Here is a 22,949-nt window from a genome sequence, read left to right as displayed (position 1 = left end):
GAGAGAGAGAGAGAGAGAGAGAGAGAGAGCAGAGAGGAAGAGAGAAAAAAGAAAGAGAGGGGATACAAATCCATCGCAAGATTCGTCTTCTCCGACAAGTCTTCGTCGGAATCCGGCTGTTTTCTCCAAGCTTCGGCCGTATTATTCCGGTCGATCTTCCGGCCGAGCTTGATTTGATCATCTTCATTTTGATTTTCTTAATTCAAACCCTAATTTTGATTTTCCGTTCTTCTCCGGCGACAGTTATTGGATTCTGGCCAATTTTCCGGCTGATTTTTCTTCTCCGGTGAGCTCAAGATCCGGCCAAGGTTTCGGCTGAGATTAGGCAAATCACCGATCAACTTTCTCTTCATTACAGATCTTCATTTCCTTTCAAATTTCATTTTTCTTTTTTTAGTTATGAAACCTTCAGATCTGCAATTTTTCATATTTGAAACCCTAGCTTTCCGATCAAACATCAAATAGGTGATCAGATCCAGTTGCTACAACATTTTCTCGTTGGATTTGATCGAAGGAGTGACGGTTTAGGGGGCCTCTATCAGTGATTTCAGCAATAAGCTCGGTCAGCTACCTTGTGCAATGCCGGCAAAAGGTTTTTACAGAGTAGATCTTGATTCCACCTCAGATTGCGCTTCAGATCTGATCAACCTTTGCTTAGATCTGATTGTTCTGGAATCAAGTCATCGCCTTGTTTGAAGTCAGTTGAAGTAGTAAGCGTCCAAAGAAAAAATCTGCAGTAGAGCATTGGAGGAGATAATAAGGTTCAGGTATCATCAGAGCCAGGTATTTATCTCATTTTTATCTTGTTTAATGAAAAATGTTACTATTGGAAATTGATTGGATTGAAAGTTTAGACTTTAATGTTGTGGCTGAGACATAATTTTGATCTTTGATTTGTGAACTGTATGAAAATTTAGGATGAGGATTGATTCCCTTAAAGGTTTCTAAGATTCTTATAGAATTATAACAGAAACTGTCTGAGAAAGGATAAAGGTTAAATTTCAGTTCAGTATCTATCCCTGTTTTGATTGAACCCATGGATGATGTGTGTAGTCACTGAATTACTCTCCATTTTCTGTGAGTATTGTGGTTTTTTTTTTCTTTTTTTAGTTGATGTTTCGGAGTCACATGGAGCAGATCACTTCAGTCATAACTCAATTTGCTTCAGTGATTGGAGTTCATATTGATAATCTTTAGTTGAATTTCTAAATGAAGATTAATGTAGTTCTTCATCGATTCTCAGTCCATTAATTCAAATTTTATGTGTTTCTTTGAGAGGTCAGATTATGAACTTAGGAGCAGTATCAACATTGTACATGTTTGGTAGTGTTTATATTTGAGAGCATCAAAGTGATTCTATCATTATACTCTATCAATACAATGTAATCTGGGTTCTTGACTAAGTGGAGTTCATGACCTCTTTATGGCAGTTATGTCTTCTCATTTAATTGAAGTAGGAAAAGAGATTTCCTCACATGCCCAGTACATGTAGGTGTGAATGCTCATGAAGGTTTTGGCTGCCAAATTCATACTTTTAATGAATTAGTGTAGATGATGAAATTTCCTTAGCATAATAATGTCAATAGTTCATTCCCCACACTCAGCTTACTCTTGAATGAGGCAAAAGTTACATACCACTCCCTGCATCATTATATTTCTTGCATCTTCGAGATCACACTCTCAGTCATTGTTGTCATCATCCAGATTTTCATCTCATTTTTTACATACATATATCTCTTTATCCATTTAATAATAATAAGAAAGGGGGCGATGAAGGCGTTAGCCTAAGCCCACTCTTTAGAGGGACTTATCAGGACATGGTAGTACCCTCTTCCTTTTCTTTCTTTAGGAAGAAGCCTTTTTAGTGTTTTAGACATCTACCCCTGCACATCAATATCCTATTCATTGCAGTGGCGATGAAGGCGTTAGCCCAAGCCCATCCTTGGAGGAACTCACTATGTCATGGTAGTACCCTCTTTCTTTTTCCTCCATCCTCTTTAGGTAGAGATAGGTAGAGATTTGCTTGGACCTTTAGACATTAGTAGCCCTTTCATTGCAACGGCGATGAAGGCGTTAGCCCAAGCCCATTATTAGGGGACTTGCTCAGTCCAAGTCGCACTCCCCTCTCTCGTTTAAAAGACTTGCCCAAGTCTTTTAAGATGTATATCCCTTAAGACCTTAGGTTCCCCTATTCATTGCAAGGGCAATGAAAGATCTATCTAGAGCCTTCTTAGGAGACAGGTCGTGTCTCATTTATTTGAGTGGTTATCATCATTTTAGAGAGACAAGCTATGTCTCAACAGAAAAATCAAACCCTTTTAGGGAGACAAGCTATGTCTCAACATGAATGTCTTACCCTATTAGGAGACAAGCTATGTCTCGTGCAGAAACGTCTTATCTTGTTAGGAGACATGGTTTGTCTCATAGAAAGTCAAACTATTTCAGAGAGATATGCTTTGTCTCGTAGAAAAGCTTACCCTCAGGGAGACAGGCTATGTCTCATGCAAAGAAAGTTATATCCTTTAGAGACAAGCTTTGTCTCATTAGTAAGTCCATCCCTAAGAGACATGCCATGTCTCTTTAGTACCTCTCTTAGAGTCACCAGTTTGAGAGTCAGTTCTTTAGCATAGGAGTTTGTGCTTAGTTAGAGAGTCAGTCTTTCATGAGTCAGTCCTATCATCATAGGAGTTAGGATTCTTTCCAACCTCTAATCAAATCATGTGTTTTTATCCAGTCTTGCAAGGTATAGGATGCTGTCCAACCCTTGCAGAGTCGTGATTCTGTCTTTTTCCCCCGCAAAGCATAGGATGCTGTCCAACCTTTGCGGGATATTAGGAGTTTGTCCTCCCCTTATGATGATAGGATTCTGTCCTCTTGTGTCAAAACAACAAAAACAATTCAAAAACCAAAAATCTTAAAAATCTTGAGTCATTCAGAGTAGTTAGGAGAATATTTTATGAACTACGTTGGCTTGATCCCTTTCCGCAGGGTACGTAGTGCAGCTTGGGATTCATATCCTAAGTCCAGCCAAACCTTTAAGAATAAATATTTAAACCTTCAAAAAAATACAAAACTTCTTTAAAACCTTTTCAAAAAGATCTTCCCCTAGAGTTAGGAGTCTGTCCTAGCTGTTTGGGGTGTTTTAGAGTTCGGAGGCTGTCCTGATTTGTATTGATATGGTGTGTCCTGTCGTGTGAGTGTCCCTAGAGTTAGGAGGCCTCGAGCTGATCGGTTAGATTTTTAGTCGAACCGATGGCTAGACTAGGAAGCATATAGTCAGCCAATGGTTTTCATTAGGTTGCACAGCCTAGATACACTTAGGATGTAGGGCCCACCTGCATTAGCTTAAGGCTAACCAACTTGCATTAGTTAGGGCATATAGAGAGTCCTAAAAATTACAATTCACAGGAATTTAAACAATTGTGCAAAACGCTTTAAAAATCAGTCGAGTCTAGTGGATCGAGTCTGGGATAGCGGTTCTAGATGGTTAGGCATCGTAGTTTAGAATAGGTCATCAAACTACGTTGACTCTGATTCTTCCCGAGGCCGGGATACGTAGTGCAGCCAGAGTGGATGGCCATTCTGGTCTGAGTCAAGTCCTGCATTAAAGTTTTAGGATTTGTCTTGTCCAGTCATGTATAGAATTGATTTGTGTTGTGTGTTTTGCTATGTTTTCTTCCTTTCATGTACAGATCCTATACCTTTAGCTGTAGCATGCATGTGTTTGCACACCAGAACTCAGACACCAATTAAGTATGACATTCATAACCTAGTTATTCTCAGATGACACTTATTTCATTTCTTTTATGTGTGCTTATTAATCATCTCCGAGACATGCATGATTAGAAACACGTCTTCTCGGAGATATTCGTTCCCATTTCATATGACTTTCGCCCAAAATTCTTCAAAATCAATAAGTAAATGGCATAAGAGACCAGGTGCTTGCACTTGGGCGGACGAGGTGCTCTTCGGACCTTCCAAATTCGTGACCAGGCACGAACCTTCTTTTTATATCTCTGGTTATCCGTTGCAACAGAGCATAGTATGCCATCTATGGCCCACTTCCTTGGATGGCAACTCTTCTTTGATTAAGGTACGCCTCGAATCTGGGCTAGTCCTCTAATCGAGAGGTATCTCACCTTTTATCGCCACTCATGCGGTGAGAGGCACTTCTTTCGAGAGTTCCTTGGTAGAGCTCTCCATTCACGTGGATGACCCTGAGACAGACTCGTGTGGGGCTCGTCCCCCGCCTCTCTCGGATCGGGGTCCACACACAGTTACCTAAATCTTTTACAATTTGCCCTTGTCTCCTCGATCTCACCACCTAAAACCACAAAATCGATGAATCTAAGAACAGAAACAAGATTATGAGAGATTTGAAATCAGAGATCTTCTCCATTGGATTAGGGGGAAAAAAGAAGTAAGAACAGATCACGTGATATACTTACCATTAATAGACGAAAAACGGATCGAATCGGATCAGATCAGATCGGAGAGATTAAAAAGTCATGAATTTTCAGAGCGCTGTTTTTCAATCTGTGGCTGTTAATGGCAAAAATCGAAGGGCAGAAAAAAAAAGAAAAAAAGAAAAAGAAAGGGGAAAGAAGAGCCAAGAAAAAAGAGGAAGGGTTTCGGAGGTTTCCCGATTTGTTCTCGTGAAAGAGTATATAGACCGGGACTTTCGGATCGTCGCTCGAAGCGAACGAAGCATTTGTATACAAAAAGCGCGCCACATGGAGTAAAATTAGCAGTTCTTATATTTTTTTGTTTTTCACTTTCCTTTCAATATCTACTTGCCTTATATAGTGGGCGGTGGTAAATTCGCACCCACTGTAGGATAATTCGCTCCACTGTAAACGTTAAAAAGCATTAAAGTCTGCCACAAATGACATAACTCAACTAAAGTGGTGCGAATTATCCTACAGTGAAATATGTTACATTCATGGGTACAAGACACCATCCCTAACTCGGAACACATGAGAGAGGGAGATTCAAAACTTAGAATAGACTCCGGACAGAGCACTAAAACTAAGAGTTCAAACATAAGAAAGAAACACTGTGAATTAAAAACTATGATAACAGAATAAGGGTATAACACAAGTTGCAACAAAAACTATCATAACCTAAAACCTCTTGATTCACAATTACAAATGCATACGGCCAGAAACTTATTTGTTTCGTAATCCTGTGAGTACTAGTTTGGCACTAGATCGCCTAATTGAAATTGTGGACATAAATGGCAGCATTAAAAAAAAAAAAAAAAAAAAAAACATGTTCCAATTCTAACCGTCATAATAAATTCTAGTAACATTAGAGGCAAACTGACCATGAAATATACAGGCCAAATATTGTAACCTGCAGAATTACTCTATAACGGGAATTAAAACCATGAGCGTCATCTGAAGCATAGCAATTTTACGATCTATAACAAGAAACTGCACAAATCAAAGTAATTCCAAGACACGTTCAATGACAATCCAAATCTACCGAAAATTAAATCTACAAAAATGCTAGAACTTTTCTTTAGGTTTTCTTGAGATAAATCTTCAATGCAACATTAAAATAAATCTCTGCATTCTAACATAAACCTGTGACATTCATAATCAGATAGGAAACATGAAAACTGCAGGAGATTGATAAGTTGAAAATTAAAGGGAAAAAAAGTATATGCAAAATTACCAGATCACAGTTATTTCTCTCGAAATCAAGGATCTTGATAGTGAAAACCTCGTTGAATGGAATACAGAGGGCGCGAAGAACAGAGGCACTAACACCTTGCCCTACCTCCTCCAAGAGCTTATAATCCTTAGCACGGATCGGATATTTCTTCCTCTCCATGACTTCCGCTTCTTCGCGGATCGATTTAACAGAATTCAGCTTCTTCATGCCGGAGAAAATCACAGTTACCTAAATCTTCTGCAATCTGCCCTTGTCTCCTCGATCTCTCCACCTAAAACCACAAAATCGATGAATCTAAGAACAAAAACAAGATTATGAGAGATTTGAAATCAGAGATCTTCTCCATTGGATTAGCGGAAAAAAAAGTAAGAACAGATCACGTGATATACTTACTATTAATAGATGAAAAACGGATCGAATCGGATCAGATCGGAGATATTAAAAAGTCATGAATTTTCAGAGCACTGTTTCTTAATCTGCGGCTGTTAATGGCGGAAATCGAAGGGCAGAAAAAAGAAACAGAAAAAAAAGAAAAAGAAAGGGGAAAGAAGTGCCAAGAAAATAGAGGAAGGGTTTCAGAGGTTTCCCGATTTGTTCTCATGAAAGAGTATATAGACCGGGACTTTCGGATCGTCGCTCGAAGCGAACGAAGCATTTGTATAAAAAAACCACGCCACATGGAGTAAAATTAGCAGTTCTTATATTTTTTTGTTTTTCACTTTCCTTCCAATATCTACTTGCCTTATATAGTGGGCGGTGGTAAATTCGCACCCACTGTAGGATAATTCACTCCATTGTAAACGTTAAAAAGCATTAAAGTCTGCCACAAATGACATAACTCAACTAAAGTGGTGCGAATTATCCTACAGTGAAATATGTTACATTCATGGGTACAAGACACCATCCCTAACTCGGAACACATGAGAGAGGGAGATTCAAAACTTAGAATAAACTCCGGACAGAGCACTAAACCTAAGAGTTCAAGCATAAGAAAGAAACACTGTGAATTAAAAACTATGATAACAGAACAAAGGTATAACACAAGTTGCAACAAAAACTATCATAACCTAAAACCTCTTGATTCACAATTACAAATGCATATGGCCAGAAACTTATTTGTTTCGTAATCTTGTGAGTACTAGTTTGGCATTAGATCGCCTAATTGAAATTGTGGACATAAATGGCAGCATTAAAAAATTTAAAAAAAAAACATGTTCCAATTCTAACCGTCATAATAAATTCTAGTAACATTAGAAGCAAACTGACCATGAAATATACAGGCCAAATGTTGTAACCTGCAGAATTACTGTAAGCCCAATGGTTTCCACCTTGGCATTCCCATCTTATTTTGATGATTCCAATACACAAGTGATTTATGATCACTATTGTGTTTGATTGTCTAAGTTGTAGATCACATTGGTGCTAAGACAACATTGCTTGGATTAAGGCCAAAGAAGATCTCATTGGACCACATCATCGAAGACCAAGACAAATGAAGACTTGAAGAATCGCATTGAAGATTGAAGTCAATTTAGATTATAAAAGATCCAATCTTAATTTAGATTTTAAGAGGCATAATTAAATTAATCTCACACACCCTAAATGTTTAAGAGATTGCCTTTGTGGTGTTCCAACACCTTGGAACCCTCATAGCAATCCCAACTTGGTGTAAAGTTGGAAGCCTAAAAACAGGAATTGAAAAACTGCTTAACATAGGCTTCTCGGAACTCCGAGAGATTCCTCGGAGCTCAGAGCTCGGATCTCCGAGACATTCCTCGAAGCTCCGAGAAAAGGTCCAGTAGACATTTTCTCAATTCTGTTTGTATTCTCGGAACTCCGAGAATTTTTCTCGGAACTCCGAGAATTTTTCTCGGAACTCCGAGAACACTAAACGGACGATTTTTAGCCGTTGGGAATTTTCCAGGAATTACAACAATGCCCTTGAACGGTCATATTTAGCTTTTCCTATATATGGGCATTCCAAACATTCTAACAAAGAATCCAAAGGCTCTAAAACTATACTTGAACATCCTAAGAGTGATCAATGCTTGTTTTTGTCTCTCATCCTCTAAGATTAGGATTTGGATCTATAGGCTCAATTTGTACATCTTCTACAAAGTTGTAAACCCTTGTGAGAGAATATTTTTTGTTCTTTCTTTCTTACTCAAGAACTTGTATCGGGCGAGTGTTCGGAGAAGCGTAGCCCACTCTCCGTGGTGAAGATCGCCACCAAGCTTAAAGGCGGTTGGAATTGTAATCGGCATTGATCTTCGCCGAAGTTAAGAAGATCACATAGTGAAGCCATCAACGGGTTTGGTTGGTGGAGTGTAGTAGGCCTCACGTTTTGAGGACCGAACCACTTTAAATCTCGAGTGCAATCTCTCTTACTCTTGCTCTTAATTTGCATTTGCACTTTAGATTTAACTTGTGTGCTTGAATTTCATTGTTGATCTCTTAATCTTCCATAATTGGGTTTGAGTTTTCAAAAGGTTAAAACTTGGTAGAAACCTAATTAATATCCAATCCTCATAGTTGCCATCTCGGGACCACCCTTGGAATTTCACTTGGTATCAGAGCCTTGGCTCTTAAAGATTTTCTTTTCTCAAAATCTTTGGTAAATTTTTTTTAAAATTTCAATAAGGGAAAGATCATAAGATCTTTGGCAACTTTCTAATTGTGAAATGGCAGACAAAAATGGAACCGGACTTCCGGAGGACCATTCCACAACTAGACCTCCCTTCTTTAATGGGTCCAACTATGGACATTGGACGACAAGGATGCGCATCTATCTTCTTTCGATAGATGTGGAACTTTGGCATATTGTTGAAAATGGATACATTTTGCCTTCCACACCATTTGAAGAATGGAATACGGTAGAGAAAAGGCATGCTAATTTGAATTACAAAGCTATAAATTCCTTGTTTTGCGCCTTATGTACTGAGGATTTTAATCGAGTTGCTCTTTTTTATTCCACCAAGATTATTTGGGATACACTTGCCGTTACCCATGAGGGAACATCTCAAGTCAAGGACTCCAAAATAAACTTGTTAAAGAGCAAATATGAAATGTTTAGAATGGATCAACATGAAAGCATTTCCGAAATGTATACCCGATTTTCTAAAATTTCTAATGAATTAGCTAATCTTGGTAAATCTTATCCTACTGATGAATTTGTAAATAAGTTGCTTAGGTCTCTTCCTCCATATTGGGATCCAAAGGTAACCGCCATACAAGAATCAAAGAATCTCAAGATGCTAACCATGGAGGAGCTTGTAGGATCTCTTATCACTCATGAGATGCTCCTCACTAGCCGACAAGAGGAGAAGAAGCCAAAAGAGAAAGAAAAAGAGAGTAAATCCTTAGCACTCAAGGTAAAAGCAGACTCATCATCCTCAAGTGAGGCGGATAGTGATGAAGAAGAAGCCTTAAGAAAATTTAAAAGCTTATGGAGAAAGAAGCATAAAAAGGACAAAAAGAAGAAGAAAGTGAAGTTGAGGGAGCTATAAGATGTTACAATTGTAAGAAAACTGGACACAAAAGACCGGAATGCCCTCTTCTCAACTCATCCTCATCAAAGTACAAGGGAAAGAAGGATTGGAAGAAGCATAAGGCTCTTGCCGCCGGTTGGGATGCATTAAGCACGTTGGGCAAGAGTTCAAGCGAAGGGAAAGATAAAAAAGATGATCTTTGCCTCATGGCACTCTCCCATGAAGTTGAGGTAAATTCTAACCCCTCTTGTTTTTCATCAAGTAGTGATAGTGAAAAAATATCTTATGATGAATTATGCTCAACCTTACATTCTCAAATTTCTAAAATTAAAGTTCAAAAGAAATCTATTTCAAAATTAGAAAATGAATTTAATTTTTTGATAAATGAATCTTCTTCCAAATTTCAAGCTCAACTTGAAAATTTTAAACTTGAGATTGAAACCCTTAAGGGTATTTTTGGATGAGAAAACTTGCCAATTAGCACAATTTCAAAATATGGCAAGCTCTTCCAAATCTTATGAAGATGAAACTAATGATTTTTTAAATCAAATAACCCATCTTCATAATGAAAATGAACGGTTAAGATTATGTCTCCATGGATTCTTAAATGGTGACAAAATTATTGACATAATCCTAAAAAAGGCTAGTCATAAACCTACTCATGCATTTTATGATAGGACAAGTTTATCTAATCCTCATGTTAGATGTCATTATTGTGGAATAAATGGTCATTACCAATTCCAATGTGCATGTAAGATTAGGGATTATGGTGGAACCAAGAAATCTTGGGTTCCAAAAGCCCCCATATGATCATCTTCATATGTGCTTAGATTAGGGGCCTATGCTTAATTTTGAATATCTTTTTATGGTTAATTTAATACCCCCTCTTGTATTGAATTTGTTTTCCAAATAGGGGGAGTTCTAGGTTTGTCTTTTTCCTTGAAAAAGGGGGAGTTTTAAAATTGCATATTTCATCCCTTTGTTTCTCTTTTACCCCAATCTTTTTTATTGATGCCAAAGGGGGAGAGAATTCTAGTGTAAGGAAATAAATGTGCTTTTTATTGGAAAATCTCTTGTGCTTGTCATCATAAAAAAAGGGGGAGATTGTAAGCCCAATGGTTTCCACCTTGGTATTCCCATCTTATTTTGATGATTCCAATACACAAGTGATTTATGATCACTAATGTGTTTGATTGTCTAAGTTGTTGTAGACACCCCATTTTGACCGTACCCTAAACCTCACTTGTTTGAGTAAAACCCCACCAAACCAATGTTTTAAAACTCCAAATTTCACCCCAAGGTAGGTTAGGGTCCCAGCAAGGTCCCTGCAAAATTTCATCAAAATCTGAATTTGTTTGCCTAGCGAACGAACCGAAGCAATGAGCGTGGTGCAAATCCATAAGGGGAGTAGTCTACCTAGTTTAGGGGGTGGCCTGGAAAGAAAGAAAATCAATGTGTTAAAAAGTAGAGGGGTGTCCCTGGGCAGCTAAAAGGCCTAATTTTATTTCTTTAATTTTTCATTAAAAAACTTTTACCAATGGGCCCCTTTTTCTTATAAAAAAACAAGTTTAAAGATGCAAATAGGGGTGCAACTTATCCAAATGAGGGCTGTCCGAGGGGGGGATGAAAATGTCATTTTTTTTATATATACACCATCGACCAAGGCTTCTGGGGAGGGAGGATTTTTCATTTTCGTAGAGAAAAACAAAGAGAAAAGGGGATCTGGGCTGACCTTCGTCTACGGCTTGATTCTGATCATCTTCTCCATGAATTCCGGTCTTCTCAACTAGTTATCATCATCACCGAGCATCACCTACCTTTTCCGTTATCTTCTCCGACAGGATTCCGGTCGGAATCTGTGCAAGCTCCGACTATTTTTCTTTTTTTTTCTTTTTTTCTTCCCTTCACTCAAATGTCACTTAGATTTTTTCAATTTCATTATCATATAAAGAGATCTGCAAAGCCTAGCTTTTGCCTTAGCTTTTGTCCTTGATTCCTCCGGTCTTCTTCTCCGGCTAATCATCTCAGGCAAGCTTATCTTCTCCGCTGCCATGGACATGAGAGACCTGAGCTCCAACCTTTAATTTGTTCCCCTATTCACCATCACCATTGATAATTCCATAGAAATAGACAAACGACAAGGAGTTGGAACACTGAAGGTCTTGAAGGGTTGGCATTAAAACTAGTTGAAGGTGATCAAAATGCTAGGAACTGGTGGCGAAAGCTAGAAGTTATCCGTGAGCTCTTGGAAGGAAATCTGGAAAAGGCTGATCACTTGGAGGGTCTCATATATTCTGCTATATACTTGAAATGGATCAACACAGGGCAGATTCCATTTTTTGAAGATGGAGGCCATCACAAGCCCAATAGGCATGCTGAGATTTCCAGGCTCATATTTTGTGAACTGGAAAGAATTTCCTATGGGAAAAATGCATCTCCCCAGGATATACTTGTCATTCGCAAAATTCATCCCTGTTTGCCATCATTTAAGTCAGAATTCACTGCATCTGTTCCTCTAACTCGAATAAGAGATATTGCTCACCAAAATGATATCCCTCATGATCTCAAGCAAGAAATCAAACATACAATACAGAACAGGCTTCATCGGAATGCGGGCCCAGAGGATTTGATTGCCACAGAGGCCATGCTTGCCAGAATTACCAAGAATCCTGGGGAATATTCTGAACCATTCGTGCAACAATTCAGGATATTTCACAATGAGCTTAAAGATTTTTTTTAATGCTGGCAGCCTCGCCGAGCAACTTGAGTCAATTAGGGAATCTTTGGATGGACAGAGCTTACTAAGTCTTAGTAAATTTTTGGAGTCCAAGAAGAGTTTGGACAATTTCAAAGAATCAAATGGTTCCTTAAGAAGTAATGGCATGACTTTATTATGGAAACATTACATTCTTTGGCGGCTCTAAGAGCAGTGATTGGAGAAAGTGTCAAAAGTGGTCTTAGAAATGATACTCCTGATGCTGCAATAACAATGCGTCAAAAGTGGCGTCTATGTGAGATTGGCCTTGAGGACTATTCGTTTGTTTTGTTAAGCAGATACCTCAATGCACTAGAAGCTATGGGAGGGTCATCTTGGCTTGCACAAAATTCCACATCAAAGAATGTTAGCTCTTGGAACCATCCACTCGGTACTCTTATCAATGGCATTCGCCATGTGGGACTTTCTGGTTGGAAGCCAGAGGAATGTACGGCTATTGAACATGAGTTCATTGCATGGTGTGGACCCCGATCCGAGATAGGCGGCGAGGGAACGGGTCCTCACACCATCCGGATCATCCACGTGTGAAGGAGAGCTCTACCAAGGAACTCTCAAAACGGATGCCACCCTCATAGCATAGCACGAGTGGCGATATAAAAGAAAGAGATATGTCTCAATCCGGAACCGAGGTTCGAAACCGAGACATACCTGAAATAAACTCAGAGTCGCCATCCATGGATATGCCATGGAACCCTAAAATCAAATCCTCTGTGCAATGGATAACCAGAAATATATATGGGTTCGTGCCTGGTTACGAATGGGGAAGGTCTGAGAGCACCCCCGATTCGTCCGAGTGCAAGCACTTGGTCTCTTATGCCATTTATTATTAACTCCAAAGAAGTTTGGATAAAAATCATCTGAAATGGGAACAATCCTCAAGAATCGTCTACCTAAGCATGCATTTCCTGAGGATAAAGATAATAAACACATAAAATAAAATGAAAAATGTGCCACCTAAGCACAGCTAGGTTATGAGTGACAAACCTAAAGGGTGTCTAAGTTCTGATGTGCAAACACATGCAAGCCACAGCAAAAGGTATAGGATCAGTACGAGAAAGTAAGAAAACACATCAAAACATATAATAACAACATAATAAATCCTAAGACTCTAAATTATTAGCCCGAGTCCTCGGATGGTCTGGTATTCATCCAAAGAAGCCTACGTATCCCCGCCTCCACGAGAATCAAGGCAACGTAGTTCTTCGCGCCTATTCTAAGCTATGATGCCTAAGACACCTAGCCCTCTATCCTAAACTCGATCTAAAAGACCGGACCAATTATTAAAGTTTGTTGTACGATTATTTAAATTCCAGTGAATTGTGGATTTTAGGACACCCTATATGCCCTAACTAAAATGCATATTAGCCCTAGGCTAATGCAGGTGGTTCCTACAACCTATGTGTAACTAGGCTGTATTTCCTAAGGAAAACAATGGGATCACTAGCGCATTCTAGACCTAGTCATCAGTCGGCGATGTGAATCGCCAACTGACCGGACGGAGGCGCTCCTATTACTCTAGGACAAACCCTAACTCTAACACAAACACAAACAACCCACACAACACATCAAAGACAAACTCCTAGCTCTAAAACTCTCTATCTAGGACAAACTCCTAACTCTAGAGGAAGATCTTGTTGAAAACAAGGTTTTAAAGGTTTTTGAAGAAGGTTTAAAATATTATTTACAAAAGTTTGGCTGGACTTGGGATAAAAATCCCGAGCTGCACTACGTACCTCGTGGAAGAGGATCAAGCCAACGTAGTTCGAAAATCGAACTCTCTACCTATCAAACACTTACAGCAAATCAATTATTTTTTTATGCTTTAAGTTTCTAGTGTTTTTGAGATTTTTAATGATTTCAATGTTTATGGATTTTAAAATTTCTGATGTTTTCACCTTTTTGGCCAAAGACCGGAGGGAATATACACAACAACACCCTAGGGACGAACCCTAGGATTAACAGGGGAAACTATGCTCTAATAGTACTATTATAAGAGCAAATGAGTCAAAGACTCTCTAATAGCAGTTACTGACGAATAAATGAGTCAAAGACTCTCTAATAAAAGCAACTGAAGGATAAAAGAGCTAAAGACTTCCAAAAAGAGCAACCGAAAGATACAAGAGTCAAAGACTCTTCAAACAGAGTAACTGAGAGATACAAGAGTCAAAGACTCTTCAAACAGAGTAACTGAGAGATATAAGAGTCAAAGACTCTTCAAAAGGAGCAACTGAGAGATACAAGAGTCAAAGGCTCTTCAAACAGAGTAACTGAGAGATACAAGAGTCAAAGACTCTTCAAAAAGAGCAACTGAGAGATACTAGAGTCAAAGACTCTTCAAAAGATAGCAAATGAGGGATACAAGAGTCAAAGACTCTTCAAAAGAGATGGAAACACGAGTCAAAGACTCCACTGATAACAATACAAATCAAAGACTCCACTGATAACATCACACAAACAAATGAGTCAAAGACTCTCTAAAAGAGAAGGAACACGAGTCAAAGACTCCACTATTGCTAATTAAAGGATAAATGAGTCAAAGACTCTCTAATAACACTACATTAAAGACAAATGAGTCAAAGACTCTCCTAATAACACCACCTAAAAGGCGAATGAGTCAAAGACTCTCTAATCAAAGGCTGACTCCTATGCGAAAGGACTACCGAATAAGGAGAGACTCACAAGCAAAAAGAATAAGAGACCTTGTGCATATTTGGCAAAGGTAAAAACATCCAGCCAGGCCGGACAGCTACCTAGCCCTCAGGGTGCAACAAATGTGCAACCCAATACCCATAAGGGTAGGGGTATGAAGCCAAGCCGAGTAGGGTGTTCTTCCAAAACCAAACGGCGCACTAAGAGGAGGCTTAGCAAGGGAATGAGACCGGGCGAGTCTAAAAGGAAATAAGAGACTTTGTGTATATTTGGCAAAGGTAAAACACTCAACCGGGCCGGACAGCTACCTAGCCCTCAGGGTGCAACAAATGTGTAACCCAATACCCATAAAGGTAGGGGTATGAAGCCAAGCCGAGTAGGGTGTTCTTCCAAAACCAAAAAAAACGCACAAAGAGGATTAACGAGAGAATGAGACCGGACGGGTCTCCTAAACACACAAAGATGGGCTCTAAGCAACCTTATCATTGCCCTTGCAAAAGGGGGAAGCAAGGCTAAGACAACCAATTGACCAAATTGATCTCTAATTAACAAATGAACAAACTGAGGTGTAATCTCAGAGAGGATCCTACAAATGAGGCTTGTCTCCAAAGGAGGATTGCCTAACGAGACAGAGTATATCTCCTAGCACAAGTTATAGTATCTAAAGAAATCTAACAGCAATCTAAAAGACTGTGCTAGTCTAATCAAAGAGAGAGGAAAATACTACCAGATAATCGCAAATTCCAATCAATTATTATAAAAACAAGTCAAATATCAGCAAAATATGATCTACAACTAAAGAGTGCACAATCTGTAATAATAGCAATCATACAATGATAAACAATATTAATTAGTCCAGACCAGCCGCTGGATAGCCTAATAAAGCAAGAAACAACATTAAACACTTCTATGTCCAACCACAAGTACCACTGCCCCGATATGGGGGTGAAATCAGATGATGCTAAAGTAATCATCTGATATCACAAATACACAGGATAATATTCCTACAAACCGCCTTGAAATCAGACAGTACTCATGTCGATAATATCGAATAGAGTAGTCATCTGATTTCCTCCTTTAATTAAACAATTTATTGAAATAAAATTAATTAGCCCAGACCAGCCGCTGGGTAGCCTAAGTAAAATAAGCTTTCAAAATAGTCTCACCTGGGCAATCCATTCATCTCCAGAACCTAACTCAAAGTTTAGTACAAGAGAAGAATATTAAAAAAAAAATTAATAGATTATACAAATGCATGCAATGATATTTCTGATTTTTATAAATTTTGATGCATAACAGGGTGGCATAAACTTGTGCAGATTCAAGTGCAAAAAGAACGGTGAGCCCCAAAACACAAAGACGGGTCCAATATGAGGGTAAGTAAGCCTCCTAAAGGGGGAACTCTCTAAATGAGACCAGGCTTGTCTCCAAACAGGGACTCGGTAAATGAGGCAAAGCCTGTCTCCTATGGACAAACTCTCTACCAAACTAAAAAGGACTCTTAGAAGGGAGGCTCTAAGTAACAAGGCTTGTCTCCGAGGGAGAAACACCTTAATGAGACAAGGCATGTCTCCTAGTGCAACTCATTATCGAGACCACAGTGATCTCCTAAACAAAAGGTTCCTCTATCTAAAAGATATCTAAGAGACTTAGAAAGTCTCCTAAATAAAAGAGGGGGGCGTTACTAGGACTGAGCAAGTCCCCTAAGGATGGGCTTGGGCTATCGCCTTCATCGCCCTAGTGATGAAAGAAAGCTAATGAATAAGGTTACATGACCAACACGACTGGGAAAGTCTGCCAAAGAAGAGAGAGGAATGCTTTTCGGACTAAGCAAGTCCCCTAAAAGGCTGGAAAGAGGATAAGGCTATGAGAATTAGCTAGTCTCCTAAAAAAAAAAAAAAAAAAAAAAAGAAAGACTAATACGAGACTAAAATAATCTCTCGATAAGGAGGCCCATGGCCAGCGCCAATTAACAACCAGCTTTTGAAGATAAACTGGACCCTCTCAGCATAATGGGGATTTGTAATCTTTCGCTCATTATAGCAGAGTAAAAACACCCATTATAGTCCAACCCATTCCATGCAGAGCATAATGAGAAATAGCCGGATCAAATAGTGCAAGTTACTATGCTACAGATATATTGTAAAAGCCCTCAGCAAACCAGATTCAGATCTGCACTGCTCTGATATATTACCTCATCATAATTACAAAATATATGCGAACAGAGGAAGTGAAAAAGCTCATCATTCTTGGATGAGGAATGCTGTAATGCACTTTACCATCACCTCCAGTTTTGAACAACAATTAGCAGGGTCTTCCACAGTGGCTCTTGCTCCTATCTGTCTTCATTATGGAATGAGGTAATGATCTCAATCCTCTCTTGAATTTCAGCAATTATATTAGCAATTTAGCATCTTCCAGGTCCATTAACTTCATCTTTTGCCTAGGTCTTAACATTGGATGACTCTTCTATAGAAACATCAGAATTTTGCATGAGTTCTAAGTTGCTAGATCTTATTTCCTTCTTGCCGTATGCAAGACTATCTCACGATTGATCCATAGTAGAAATCGATTGGTTGATCAAGTTTCTAGGCCGGGTTGAAACAACTAGTTGATATCCTAGCATGGACGACTATAGAAGACAACAGCTATGTACCCTTTATCTCAACCAAAAAGATAATAATAAAGCAGGCAACCTATAGGATAATAGCTATGTACAGATAATAGAATATAAGATGCTACACTTTATCGCTTCCTTCTTGAAAATGGAGATATAGAATCTCAAGGATATAACTATAAAAAAACTTGAAGGTTGTTTAGTTAATGATCATGTATCAATGAACACTCAACAGGCTATTTATTATTAAGGACACGAACTTGAGTTCTATTCCTGAGATGACTGTTATGACACAATATGCTATTGCCTTATGAAATATCCACAAAGAATTTCACAAGAAATTATAAAAGATTTTAGAGAATTCCACAAGAAATTATTGATCAAAACAACTTTCAACAACATGATGGCCTAGACTTAAATTGTATATCAAACCTTTCATCAACATATCAGCAGTCATGCACATTCACACAAGATAAATTGAATGCACATCATCCACATGTCCAGATTACCAAAATATCTAAATAAAAGAATATCTGACTAGATTATCTGGGTATAAGAACATGCCAGTAACCTTCATTTCAGCAGGTATTGAGCGAACCAAAGTAATTTGCAAACAATAAATTTCTCAAACACCAATGAACGATGAAAAACTGTTCTTATCTCCTTCAAGTGATAAGGCATTCACATCATTTGTTAAGCATTCAAACAACCACAAGCTACCTAACCAGTCCTATTTTCTTTATTACAAAAATTAGCATCACCTAATAATAACAGATAAACTTAAAATCATTTCATATATCAACATCATTTCATCAAAATAAGAGATTACAACAGGAATTAATATACTAATTTTAAATCCAGAATTAAAGAAAGAAAGAATATTACCCGACTGAAATTGATCAAAATTAACGATGAAATTCTCTAAAATAAGAAATCCGTGAACAAATTTGCAGAAACAATGAAATCCACTAGATTTCACTATTTTGATCAGACAAACAAATTGCTAACAGGTAGATCGAAGCTTGAAATAATGGAACGAGCTAAATCTAAACCAGAAGATAACCAGTTTTATGATCCAGCAACACAATTTTACAGAAAAATTAGCAAGGTTTAGTATTCTTAGCCTAGATTTATGATCGGGAGGTTAAGCTAGGGTTTAAAAATTCTCAGATCTATGATTACATGGCGAGAAAACAGAGCTTGAGATGAAGCTAGCTTTGAAAATTAAGAAAAATAAGAGAATTAACAGATCCAATGATTAATCCAAGGAACATACAAGATTTAAAAGAGAATTGGTCAGATCTAAGGTTTCAAATGTAGAAAATTGGGAAAAATAATAGATCAGGGTTGGACCGGATCTCAGGCGAGATCAATAATAAATTTGATTTTCCAGAACCAGATCTACTCTCTCCCTCTCTTTTAATCTCTCTCAAATCTCTTAACTAGGGTTTTGAACAAGAATAAGAATAGAACTAAATCATTTAGTAGAAAAAAAAAAAAAAAAAGTATCTGACCTGAGAAGAAGAATTTCACCGGAAAATGGTTAGAGATCTGCCGGAATATGACCGGAGCTTGATCGGAGGATGATCGGAATCTGTCCAATCGGAAAAATGATCGGAAAATCAAGGTGCTCGGAAATTTAGGGTTTCGGACAAAGAGTTTTAGACCCAGCTCCTTCTCTCTTTCTTAGATCTGAGATATATCGGTGACCACGATCCGATCGGAAAATCGATCGGAGAAAACAAATACGGAAATCTCGATCTTCCTCTCTTTCTGCCTTCCACGATAATGATTTTCTCTCCTTTCTTTGCTTTGGATCGGAGGAGGAATTTCCGACAAACGATCGGAGGAAGGATTTCCGGCGAGTGGCCGGAGAAAGACAATCGGAGAAAAGAAAAACCCGGCCTCTCTGCTCTCGCTCTCTCTTTTCTCTTTTTTTCAACGAGAATGAACAGTGTTTTTGATTTTTCTGATTTTTTTTATATATATAAAAAAATATGCTGTTGATAACGGCACTACTCTTACGGATAAGGCGCGCGAATTTGTAAGCGCACCTCCGCCGCTTTGTCTTATTAGACAAAAGGCAAAACTTCAGCTATTTTACAAAAAGACACCCCCCTGTGCGGATAATTTGCCCCCCTTCTACATTTACACAACGACACTGACTTGGTCCGTTCGCAGGGCAAACCAACTCGGATTTCGACGAAATTTTACAGGGACCTATGGGGGACCCTAACCTAGCTTAGGGTGCAATTTGAGGCCCTAACTCACTGGTTTGGCGAGGTTTCGCACCAGCGACACGAACTTGGGTCCGGTCAAAATGGGGTGTCTACAGATGCCCCTCTTTGGCAAAGCGTGTGTAACACGCGAATGGCAAAGCTGAACAGACGACACATTTTGACTGACCCGAAAGCAAAGCAAATTTTTGGGTTTTCAGTTTTAAAACGATATTCACAAAGGTAAAACTCTACCAACAAAAGGGAGATAGCCTCTCACCGACTCTTAACTCGGCAACTAAGACATCTCAAAGAGATAGTCTCTCCCTAATACTCATGACTCAACTATCTAAACTAGTTAAAAAAATGAACGAACGATTGCAAAACACAAACACTTTTTTTTTTTTATCAGGCTAAGCCGAAGTAAACATAACAGTTGCTCAAAGAGCACCAACCAAACAAACAAACAAATCATTTCAATCACTCAAAGAGTTTTCATTTTTTTAGAAACCACAATGCAACTCGTCTAAGACAAGCATAAATCCAAACACTCAAAGAGTTTTTCCTTTTTAGAAACATGCAAATTAAGCTAAAGACCACTGTATTGAAATTCGTCCAAAACAAATTCAAAACTAAACACTCAAAGAGTTCTTTTTTTTTTATATCATGCGGATCAGTCTAAGACTTGACCAATTATTATGGTATTCGAATATTTGAGCTAAACTCAAACATCTAATACCGAGGCGAAACTAAGTCTCAAGCCCGGCGGTAGATATACAGATCATTGCTGAAAATAAATCTGTTTAACTACCCGAGTAACTCTGACTCATTTCTTTCAAGGTAGCGAATCACTCCGGATCACGCGGTTCTGTTAAACAGTTCCACATAAATCCAAATTCGTATGTCCTGCTAAACAGTCCCATACAAACCTCTTCGCAGATACACATGACTTCTAACACATTAGGAAGCTGCACATTGCGGAACGATGATCAGGCAAGTCACTACGTGACATTGCAATACTAATCATCGGGGTACTAAATACCCGGGAGAAAGAAGAAAAGACCAATCCGTGCAACACAGGATCGGAAATATTTCCTTATTAAAATTTTTCAAAAAAGACCAAACCGTGTAACACAGGTTCGGTAATTTCCAATTCTATTAAATTCTTTCAAAACGACCAAACCGTGTAACACAGGTTCAGTGATTTCAAACTCTGTTAAAATCTTTCAAAAAGACCAAACCGCGTAACGCAAGTTCGGTAATTTCCATTTCTGTTAAAAATCTCTTTCAAAAAGACCAAACCGTGTAACACAGGTTCAGTAACCTCCATTATCTAAAACCTCTCAAAAATGACCAAACCGTGTAACACAAGTTCGGTAATTTTTTTTTTTGTAAAATTTTTTCAAAAACAGATTGAAGGAACAATCAGATAGTGCAACACTAAATCCGATAATTTCTTATTCTATTAAAACACTCTTCAAAACACTTAAAGAAAAGACCAGATCGTGTAACACATATTCTGGTAATTTCTATCTTTATTAAGAAAAACTTCAAGACAGCAGGAAGTTGAGAAACTCACAATGACTGAAAGAAAAGATCAACTCTTAATGATTTCATTGATAAACCAGTCATCTCTTCGCAAAGAATAACTAAGATGCATGATTTTTATCAAAGACCGGACTCAAGTAACTTGACACAATTTTTGGAGGTCAAACCTTTTTCAAAGACGCAAAGGATCCTATTGAAGTTTAAAAATCGCTGGAGTAAATTCTAAACTCCTCTGAGACAAAGATTTTTCCAGGAATTTTAACTCCAAAGGAGAATAACCTGACTAAAAAGCTCAATACAAAGAGTGTTCGAACTTCTCTAGTCTCTATTTTATAAAGATATTTATCTCAAGCATCAATGATTACTCGATATCTTTTATGACATAAGTCATAAAAGATGCCCCTAGTATGATTACTTCCATGACAAAATTCATTAGAGAGCAACAAAAAGGGAATGGGCCAAAGGCTTTTATTACTGAATATTTGAGATTACAACAAATTTTCTGATAAACACTTGGGTTTACAAGGCCTTTCAATAGGTACAAGAAACTTGTTCTATTCAAAATTTTCTTATCTCTGCCATATGCTGATACCGGAACTGAGCTGAAAGCTTGTCGACATCTGAAAACTGCTCTGCTTTACGTCATTCACAGGAATCGCAAATTCCCTGCTTCTCTGAGCCTCTGAGTCTTTATCACCCCGGCTTTGGGAAGAATACTGACTAAACAGGACTCTGGAAATTGACTTTGACTTGACAACAGACTGACTTTGACAGATAATGACCAAAGACTTTGACGAGTTTTAAACAAGACTCCAAAAGAGACTGAATCTGCTTCTTAAATTGATAAACATTTTAAAAGGGTCAAAGGTTCATCACTATTAGAGTCTTTTGAATACCATGTTTTAAGATGTTTCAACCTCTTTTCAAGATCTTCGTCATGGTTATATCCCTTCAGATTGTTTAGTTTCAATTTCCTAACTCAAAGAGTAGCAAAAGAAGCTCTGATGGTACTTACTCAGACATTAAAGAAGATCCAAAGAGAAAAATAGAAGCTCAACTGGCTTCCAAAAAGCTCTATCCTTCGTGAAGTCTTGCCATGACCAAATCGCCCTTTTGGGTTTTCGATTTAGCGGACCGCGTGCCTTAATTTTTGCCTGGATTGTCTGCCCTTGCAGATTTTCCATCCAGCAGGCCCAATGCCCTGATTTTTGCCTAAACTGCCCTTTCGGGTTTTCAGCTTAGCGGGTCTAAGACTCCATCATTTTTTTTTTCTTTTTCTATTTCTCTACAAACCTGGGCCTAAATACACCAGAAGGACTTTCAGGTAGGCTTAGGTTCAAAAAGGCTAAACCCTAATGTATTTGCATGTTACTGGACCGAATCTGGACCCTCCAGACTTCCTACGTATCCCTGAAGAAATGGGAATCAGATCCGCGTAGTTCGCCCCATTTGGCTTTGCAAAAAACGTGACCGAACCCGAATTAATCAGGCTACCTACGTACCCTTAAAAAGGGATCAGGTCATAACGTAGTTCAAACTACTTTCTTTTCTTTTTTATATATATAAAAAAAAAATGCCCCTAGTTTGGGTTCATCAAAGAAACAAATTGTTTTATAGGCCCAAAGGGTTTGCAAAACGGTTTAAAACATTTAGGCTGCTGACTCAAAGCTCAGGTCGATCAAAGACGGCCTCCTGGTGTATTTAAGCATAATACTTTTTTAACTGATCCAGGTTTGTAGGTTCATTTAATTTTTCTCCATTTTCATTGAGGAGTCTTACGGCTTTTCCAGGCAAGACTTCATCAACGATGTAAGGACCAGACCAGTTTGGCCTGAATTTACCTCGAGGATCAAATACCGGTGCCCTGTAGGACTTTAAAACAAGATCTCCAGGCTTCAGATCTCGAACACGAACTTTCTTATTAAAAGCTCTCTCGATTCGCCTCTGATATCCCTGAATATGGTACAAGGCTCTCA

At 38.4% G+C, this 22,949-nt stretch overlaps 1 long non-coding RNA gene across 1 annotated transcript in view; it reads right to left on the bottom strand.

Moving 5' to 3' along the window:
- Positions 1 to 5,887: 5,887 nt before the first annotated feature.
- LOC143851912 (uncharacterized) overlaps positions 5,888 to 22,949 on the bottom strand; it is a 60,684-nt gene continuing 43,622 nt past the window's right edge. Inside the window, exon 3 of the long non-coding RNA XR_013236560.1 lies at positions 5,888 to 5,950. This is a non-coding gene — a long non-coding RNA (uncharacterized LOC143851912). The remainder of the gene's footprint in view (positions 5,951 to 22,949) is intronic.

The sequence above is a fragment of the Tasmannia lanceolata genome, unplaced genomic scaffold (assembly GCF_043159265.1).
Source record: "Tasmannia lanceolata isolate RefF3 unplaced genomic scaffold, GAP_Taslan_0.1 ptg000018l, whole genome shotgun sequence".
In the NCBI taxonomy this organism is placed as follows: domain Eukaryota; kingdom Viridiplantae; phylum Streptophyta; class Magnoliopsida; order Canellales; family Winteraceae; genus Tasmannia; species Tasmannia lanceolata.
This window is presented reverse-complemented; position numbering and strand designations above follow the sequence as displayed.